Below are 9,813 nucleotides of genomic sequence, written 5' to 3'. Positions count from 1 at the left end.
AAGGTATTTGGTTCGTCCGTGTCAACTTCAATCCTCTATGTGATGATGATATAATTTCTTGAGTTTTTTTATGGGAAAATAGAGAGAGAATTTTGATAGGATTTTTATTTCAAAATGGAGATTCAATATTTTGTTTAGGGGAATATAATTGCAACATTTTGTGTTTAAGTTAGCAATATTATACCGACGTGTAAAGTATATATTTTACCGAGGGATAAACCAATTATACATGAATAAACGTAAACTATAAAAAGTAGTTTTCAAACACACAGGGACGGAGCCAGAGAAAGCTCATCAAGGGAGGCTAATTTGAAAAAAAAAAGTTTTAGGAGTGATTAGTTTGTAAATTTTTAAGTTAAAAAATTGTAAATTTTTTTAAAAATAGACCAAAAGTGCAAAAAACAAATTGAGGGGGGCTTGAGTCTTCGCTCGGTCTATTGTAGTTCCGTCGAGCATATACACACATACGTTAGGGTTTATCCATGTGAAGCGCGATGAGGAATATACTCCCTTTAGAAATTATGTATCTTGACCAATATCTATATGTTCAACCCAAATCATTTTTTTTTCATCACACACACACGATAAAAATTATAATCAACAAATGTTCAATTTATTATATTATAGAAAAGTGTATAATGTTAATGCTCCACACTACTACAAAAACAAGATTATCCAACAGAAATATTATTTTAACCAACTTAGAGTGTGTGTATATATATATATATATATATATATATATATATATATATATATATATATATATATGCGCGTAATGTTTTTCTTGAAGTATTTCTAATAATATATTGGAAAGTAGTTGTTATGTTTATATTCTACATTTTTTATTGTAAGAATAACTCTTTCTCAGATACCATAAAGAAAATGCATCACATTTAAAAAAAAAATTAAATAATTCCCCAATATCTTTATAAAAAAAACAATCAATATTACTTTTAAACCTTTTTTTCTTGACTAAGCAGAACACACATCACGCGTGTGAAAGAGTAGACATCCAAATGTATGTATATATATATATATATATATATATATATATATATAGAGAGAGAGAGAGAGAGAGAGAGAGAGAGAGAGAGAGCTTGGACAATTTGATCAAATAATGAGGAACCTAAACTTAGAAATGCCTCTAATAGACCGACGTGTGTCATCAATAAGGCCAGTCAGCTATAATATCTGCGCTTCAATAAAGACCACGGATTTTGAATAAAAAAGTTGTCCTCTTTAATTCCAGTAGCAGGTTTCTTCTTTCTATATGTCACTCTTCCGAATGGGAACTTTTCTTTTGCTTTTTTGCTTCCCAAAATATTGTCACTTTTTCTGTTTTCTCTACCACTACAATGTAAAAAGATGGGTGTTATTATCAGAAGAGAATAGTACTATTTTTCCTATAATTTTGATTGCCAATCTATTTATATATATAAATATATATTATATATATTGTCAGTCCATCTGTTACTAATTATATTTGCTTTTCTCCCTCAGGAAATTAATCATATTGAGTCAGTGCAAAATGAGCAATAGAAGAAAGAAACAAACATGTAACGCTAACCAATTTTGAAGTTAAAACATAAATATATATATATATATATATATATATATATATATATATATTCCCCACTATTCTCTTTCTAGTTTTTAGCAAACGGTTTACCATTAAACTCTTTGCCTTTTCATTTGTTTATTTCTACATTATATTTCTATCGTCTGACTGTTCAAAAAGAATGCCAAGGAATGGTCACAATCATCCCAATGAAGGAGATCTGAACTCGGATCCCACTAATTACAAGTGTCTGGTCTACCCTAATTTAGACTGTATCAACCCTTTACAGTCTGTTTTTTACATACTCGCATTTAATTTATATATATATATATAAAATATCTATTTGCAAATTGTTAAATAGTTTAATATACACATCTACAAAATATTTAATTTTTTTTGGAAATAAACACTTAATATTTTTTTTCACAATAAAAATATTTAATATTACGTTTTAGTTACACAGTTAAACAAATTCAATCTTTCGAGATAGCAATTTGTCACCATTATTTGATCTTTACAATATTTAAATGTAATATGAGCTTAAATGTTTCATGTAATGTAATAAGTATATAAAATATATGAATGAAAAAAAGTAAAAAAAAAAAGTTTCTGGTCTTTTTAAAATATATGCAAACGTCATTCTTTACTTATGTTACGGTAACTTTAGTTTTTATAAAAGAAAGTAAAAATCAAGTTAAAATATTTAGAAAGAAGTGTATGAAAAAAGAATAGATAGACCAAAAATACAATGAAAGTATTTGGTTTTAATTTTTAGTCAAAACCGTGTGAAATAATTATAGAAGGATAAAAACGGGATTTGTTTCATTAATTTTGCACGCGCGCTATGTCAACTTGAAGGTAAAATATTCAATTATGGATTTAAAGAGCTATAGATTTTTCAATTTGCGTGGTAATTTTTTACGTTCTTTTTTTTTTTGTCCTTTTGCCTCTCTCTCTCTCTGATGTTAATTTTTCCTTCTCTTATTACTGTTTTTGTTGACTTTTCTCCTCTATCTATCTCACGCGCGAGTGCGTGCTTGTAAGTTGTAACTAGAAAAATAAATAAGAGGAGAATGTAGAAGTGATTAATATTTACCTAAATAGATTTATTTATCTTCTACCTCTCACTCGCACATTGACTTGATGCCAGACACGTACTATGTCCTCTCCTTTTCTAGGTTTTGTTATGTAGACTCTCGTTTTTACCACAACTTTGATTGTGTATGGACGTTTTTCAGAATCAACATATATATTCTTTGCTGCGCATATTAGTCTAACTGAAATAAATGGTTTGAAATTGAATGGCCATTAATCTATCACTTAATAAAGAAATATATGGTTACCAACAAGTATATTTTTCCATCATGACAATAAATACCTGCAATTTTTTTTTAAATGATAGCATTCTTGTCACGCGAAAAAAAATGAAAGCCCGATTTATTGTTTTTAAAGTCACAACCCAACGTTCTGGCAATATAATTAAATATAAAGCGCAGCGATAAGATCTCTATCTACTGACCAAATAATAAAAATATTATATAGATATCTTAATTTAGTGTTTACGGTCATAATTGACATATACATTTTTTCCAATTAAGTTTGAGTACAAAATTTAGTTCAGGTCAGAAATGTAGCTCGTGAAATTGTAAACGTAAATGTGAAAACAACTGTTCCCGATTCTTACTGATCCGCGTCAAATAACCAACTAAAAAACAAAAGATACACATGTATGTAGCTCTGGAAAGCTAATGTTCTTATTTTCTCTTCTTCACCAGCAATATTTTCTGGATCATTTATACTGCAGGGTTATCGTTTTGATTAACCCTTTTTTTGTTTTCTTGCTATATAATAGATCGCATGGATATTTTATATATATATATATATATATATATATATATATATATAGAGAGAGAGAGAGAGAGAGAGAGAGAGAGACGTTTTACAAACATAAAAAGCTGGCATTTTATTTTTTGCTCGGATAAAGCTGGCAATTGGCTATGAGTTGATGAGTGTTCAGAGGCCTAGTACGTTACATATATTACCATCGATAACTCTAGAGTCTAGCGAGGTCTAGATCTACTTGTCTATATTTAATTTGTTAAAAGTTACAACGTATATACAACGCACAATTTGCAGTCCGGCCGAGTCAGTAATAAGAAAGGGAAATAAACAAAATATTGAGAGATTTACGTGTAAAAGTACTTAAACCAGTCATGTTATGATTAACCCTCATTTGAAACATGTGTAACCTAGTATGCTCAGAAAAAAAATTGTGTTCTTTAAATTCCAATGTGTTTCAAAAGGACCAAAAGTAGATTAAAGATATATAATATTCCTAAAATATGGCAGACAATTAACGTTTTCCAATAGCTCCATAAAGTACAATGTGAATTACATATAATTTTTCTGGATTTGTTTTACATCAATGATAAACATACTTTTCTAGAGTTCCTAGCTTAAAAGGAAGAAATGTATATACTGTAGTCATAAATTTAAAAATGAAAATGATTTCTTAAACAATATAAATACATTTACTTGGTGTTACATTTTCCGTAAAAGTCGACTAATAACAATTCAACTTTCCAATCCCTTATGTAGCATACTGCGTATAGTATTTCATATGTTTTGTGTCTCAATTATGCATCCAATCTCTTTTACTTCAGTTATTAATCCTACTTACATGTAGTTTGTCACAAACAAGCTTGCTCCATTATTCTACCTATTTTTATTTTGTACATTTTACATAGCATTTCATACGTAACATTGCTTAATTTGAGTCTAAATTTCACATAAATTAATTAAAAATAAAAATAAATGCTTTCTAAGAAGATGAAATATTTAATACTTTATCTCCCAGTTTTTACCAAGTAAGATGTCAAAAATCACAGATAAAAATGAGGAGGACTTAGAAATGTTTATAAGGTCACAAGTTACTATTTAATTGTCAATGGAATTATTCATGAACTATGACATTCTCAATATTTTAGGACCAAAATCCAATAAATCAAAATTATTTTAAAAGTATGATTTTTTTATATGTGTTGATACAAAAATACTCTTAATGAAATATCATTTTATTTTCTTTCGTGTTTACTTTTATTAATTATTTAATGATCACAAAAGTAAAGTTAGAGATCATTTTTCGTTTGGTTTATGAAGTTATAAAAAATAAAAAATAAATTGGGAAATCTGGAAATAAAAAATTGGTTTGAAGAATTTGGAAATTCGTTCGAAGATTTATTGACATTTTGTCTTTTTTTATTGACATGAATGTCAATAGATCTTCAAAAAACTGTGGGAAATTCTTTGAAGATTTATTGACAACGATATATCAATAAATCTTCAAAGAATTTTCCAGAATCGTTTGAAGATTTATTGACATTCATGTCAATAAAAAAACAAAATGTCAATAAATCTTCAAATGAAATTCCAAATTTTTTAACCATTTTTTTTTCAAGATTTCCAAAATATGAGCTATATACGAAGTTTTGGAAGGAGTGGAATCGTGAAGCACATTGATATAGACATAAATCGTTCTCTCTCTCTCTCTCTCTCTCTCTCTCTCTCTCTCTCTATTTTTCTCTTCACCTCCACGCCGATTCCTCTTCTTCTCCGTCAAGATTTATGTTCTTCTTATTATTTTTCTTTTTCTTTTTCTTCTTTATTTTCTATTCTTCTCCACCAAAAATGACAACAACAAAAAATCCCAAACCCTAATGTTAAAGCCATGACCAATAAACCTAAATCATCGCCGATAAATGGAGAAAGGCTCGAAACGAGATTAATTTCGGATGTGTAATTGTTGATTTTCGTTTGGTTTGCTTGAAATTTTGAATCCACATCCAGATTTTCTAAGTTTCCAAAAAAAAAATCGTAATGTCGACAATGTCAATAAATTAGATAGATTATTGACGACGCATGTAAAAAAACCAAGCAGACGAAATATAAAAGAAAAATAAATTTTTTTTTCATTAAGAGTAGTTTTGTACCAACAAATATAAGAAAGCCATACTTTTTATTAATTTTGATATATTAGATTTTGGTCCAAAAATATTGAGGAGGTCATAGTTTAGGAATAATCTCATTGTCAATTCATTTTGAGAGACTTAATATGATACAACCCAACAATGCCAGAATAACGAAAAAGAGCCACAATTTTTAAGGAGCATCTTAATACTCCACATACTATGTTGAAAAGACTCTTAACACATTTTACATTGTAAATTTTTATAGCAATCTATACGTAACATTGGTTACTTTGAATCCAAATTTCACGTTAATTAATTGAATGACCGGATATATATTTTTTTATAAAACCAAATACTTAATCATAATATAAAATAGAGATACGGTATACTATACTATATATTCTTTTCGAGATATCAAATCAAGCTTATATCGTTGCTAATATTAAGAATAGCAAGTGGTGATATAAAAGGTAAAAAAATTGAGGTAATCTTTCACAAACTTGGCATGAAGTCACAAAATGAGTAAATAACTGATACGACTTCAACTAGAGAGAAAAACAAAAAAGAAGATTGTACTGTGAATCTTGGCATTTATAACAAAGTATTTATATGTGCTCTGTGATTGAACTGATAACTAACATAACCAGCCCATCGAGCCTGTGCTAACTCAGCACTTATGCTAATACAGGTAGACTAAGCTAATACATGTAGATACAAGATACAACACTATATAGGTTTGCCTAATAGTCGTCCTTAAGCTAAGTTCCAGTGACAATCGAGGTTATCTTGGAACACAAGTCTTGGAACTTTGGTATAGAGAGTGCTTTGATAAACACATTAGCAAGGTGACTCTATGAGGGAACATAGTGTATGGACCAATGCCTCCATCAATATATTCTCTCAAACAAAGTGCACATTTATTTCAATGGGTTTAGTCCTGGCCTGATAGATTGGATTTGAAGCCAACGGCGTGGCTCCCATATTTTCACACCACATGCATTTTGATCATTCTTCAACCCAAGCTTACTCATCAAGCTTTGCAGCCAAGTTACTTCTGCAGTAGATTCAGACAACGCTTTGTACTCTGCCTCACAGGTCGATCTTGCTACCTCATTTTGCTTCCTATAATACTAGCTCACCAAGCATTCACTGAAAAATAAATAATATCCAGTAGTTGATCTTCTATAATCAGTTGAGCTCGTTGAATCAGCATATGTGTAACAAACTATTTCAAGCTTGCTCTGATTGCTTTTTGACACAAAAGCAATGCATGTGTAGCGTTAACCCCTGAGATATCTGCGCAGACCCTTGCAAGCACTCCAATGAACTGTTGTAGGTGATTTTAGGAACTGACTTAGCTTATTCACTGGATAAGCTATATCAGGCGGAGAAAGAGTGATATATTGCAGTGCTCTAATAGTACGCCTATACAATTATGGATTGTCAAACTTCGTGCCTTCAACACTCGGCTAATTGTTCTGACACATTTGGCGTGGGACTCGAGTGAGCAGTGGCCATATTCTTCTTAGCTAGTAAGTCAAAAGTGTACTTTCTCTGTGTGAAAAAGTTGCCCATGCACTCTTGATTTCTTTAAACCCAAGGAAGAAGTTCACTTGGCCAAGGTCTTTCAGAGAGAATTGAGCGTTCAGAGCCTTAATCAAGTGTTACAACTGAGCTTGATCACACTTGTAATGATGGTATTTTCCACATGAACCAGGACAAGCACAAGACTTGATCCATTGCCCTCGTAAAAGAGTGAACTATCAAAAGTGGAGGTTATGAACTGTAGGTGCTCAAGTTCTTGTTTGAGGTGTTCAAACCAACCGTGTGGACTTTGGCGAAGACCATACAAGGCATTCTTCAGTAGACATACATGACCATGCTTCTCAGGACTCACAAAGCCTTGTGTTTGTACCATATGCATTGCTTCATTGAGGATGCCATAGAGGAAAACATTATTCAAATCAACCAGCTTTATGGGCCAGCCAAACTAGGTAGTAATGGTGAACAAAACATAGAATGTAGAATACTTGGCCACATGACTGAAGGTATCATCAAAGTCAACACCAGTTGTCTGTTGAAATCTTTAAGCAAGAAGTCTGGACTTGTACTTGTCAAGTGATCCATCAACTTTGTACTTAGTTCTAAAAAAACCTACTTGTTAGAAATCAAATTCATTGCATTTGCTCTAGGTATTAGAATCCAAGTCCCATTTCTCATAAAAGCATCATATTCCTGTTGCACAGACAACTTTCATTCAGGGTCATTTAAGGCTTCTAAAGGTGTTTGTGGTTCACTAGGCATATTATTAGCTAGATAGTCTACAAGTAGTGCTCTAGGCTTAAACACACCAACTTTAGACTGTGTGACCATAGTGTGAGACTTAGATGAATGTGTATGAGATGGGAATAAGACCCGGGGTGGGAGAGGTAATAGGATGAGAGACACTGGGCACATGGGATGAGAGGGTGAATGAGATGTAATAGGATGAAGATGTTGATGAACCAGACTAAGTCACAGTGTTTTGCACATGAGAGGGGTGACCACATGAGACAGGTAAGTTGAACACAGAGTGATCTAAAATACAAAGAGGATTTGTGTGAATAGAGGGAAACAACCATTAACTTGGAGAATGTGACACAGGTGGACAAATGGTTATGTATGTGAACTCATGTTCAATGAACTTTGCATCTCTATCAATGAACAAACGACCTAATGGTGTAAGCAATGATGACCATTATGATAACCACTAGAACCTAAGTAGACATAGTTATTTGATATGAACTGAAGCTTATGTTAGTTGAAAGGTCTTAAAACTGGATAACATGCACAACCAAAAACTTCCAGCAATGAGAGATCAAGTTGTTTATTATACATGAGCTGAGATGGTGACTTGTTTTCAAAGACCGGGGAGGGTAAAGGCATTTAATAAGGAAACTGTAGTGAAGAATGAAATCCACTAGAAGTGAAAAAGAGTGTTAGATTGAGCAACCAGTGCTAAACCATGCTCAACTACATGTTGGTGTGTTTTTTTTCAAAAGTGTCATTTTGTTGATGTACGTGGGGACATAAACGCTTGTGTTTAATACCTAGCTTCTTAAAGACAGGTACAAGTGACCTATACTCACCACCCCACTCAGAATGAAGCACTTTGATTTTGTGAAAAATTACCTTTGGTTGTTTCGATTTTCTGATTTGAGCTTTAAAGGGAATATCCAGGTAAATCTTGTAAAATCATCTACAAATATCACATAATACCTAAATCCATCTCTAGACACATGAGGTGAGGGTCTCCAAAGATCATAATAGACCACATCAAAAGCATTCACATATTTTGTGTACTACAATGGAAATGGTTTATGATGCATTTTACCAAGCACAAATGATGAACATAATTCAGTTTTTTTTATTTGATGAGCTAGAAAAGAAGTGACACGAGAAAAATATTTGTTGATGGATGACCAAGGCAATTGTGCCATGTCTTCAGAAGGAACACAAAAGCTTTCCCCAAAGTAAAGTTGCTCATTTTTGTCAATCTCAAATTGATCTGATTCACTGTTGTAGTAATCAGAGAAACATTTGAGACTGATGAGCTTGAATGCTTTGTTGTTGTTGTGGCTCAACTACGTGAAAGCGGACATCGAATCTATTGAAGCACTTCGTTGCTAAGTGACCATATCTTCTACATAGTTGACACACAAGAATCTACCACGTCCACTTCCTTGACCTCTAAAGTTGCATCCACGATCTATGAATGAAGCTCCTCCTCTGTTGAATCCACCACGACCTCCCTAATTGGAGTAACCACCGCGACCGCCTCTGTTGGAGCCGCCACACACAGATCCATGAGATGCGTAGTTTGCCGCCATGAGATCTCAGGTCTCATAAGTCATCAGCGAATTCTGAGCTTCAATTCTCATTTCCTGAGACTGTAGCATAAACTGAACCTCTTGGAGATTTAGGTCATCATCCCTCGAGGTCAAGTTTATCACTACAGATTCGTATTCTGGTTCGACTCCACCAAGAATGTACAGAATGAGTTCATTGTCTAAGATCGTTTGACCTGACGAGTTATGATTGTCTGCAAGACTTTTCATCTTGAGAATGCAATCCTCTATAGATTGACTCTAGTTCTTCGTCGTTTGCAGCAAAAACTTCAGTTGCAGAGACCTTGCCTTTGACTGTGTTGAATTGAAACTCGTGAGTAAAATCAGACTTCTGACGAGCTCCGACAACGATTCACGTGACATAGCATCGATTCTGATATGGACACAAACAACCAACTCA

Source organism: Urtica dioica, chromosome 4, assembly GCF_054948205.1.
Source record: "Urtica dioica subsp. dioica isolate 48M chromosome 4, U.dioica_male_clone48M_v1_H2, whole genome shotgun sequence".
Classification (NCBI taxonomy): domain Eukaryota; kingdom Viridiplantae; phylum Streptophyta; class Magnoliopsida; order Rosales; family Urticaceae; genus Urtica; species Urtica dioica.
Note: the sequence above shows the minus strand (reverse complement) of the source record.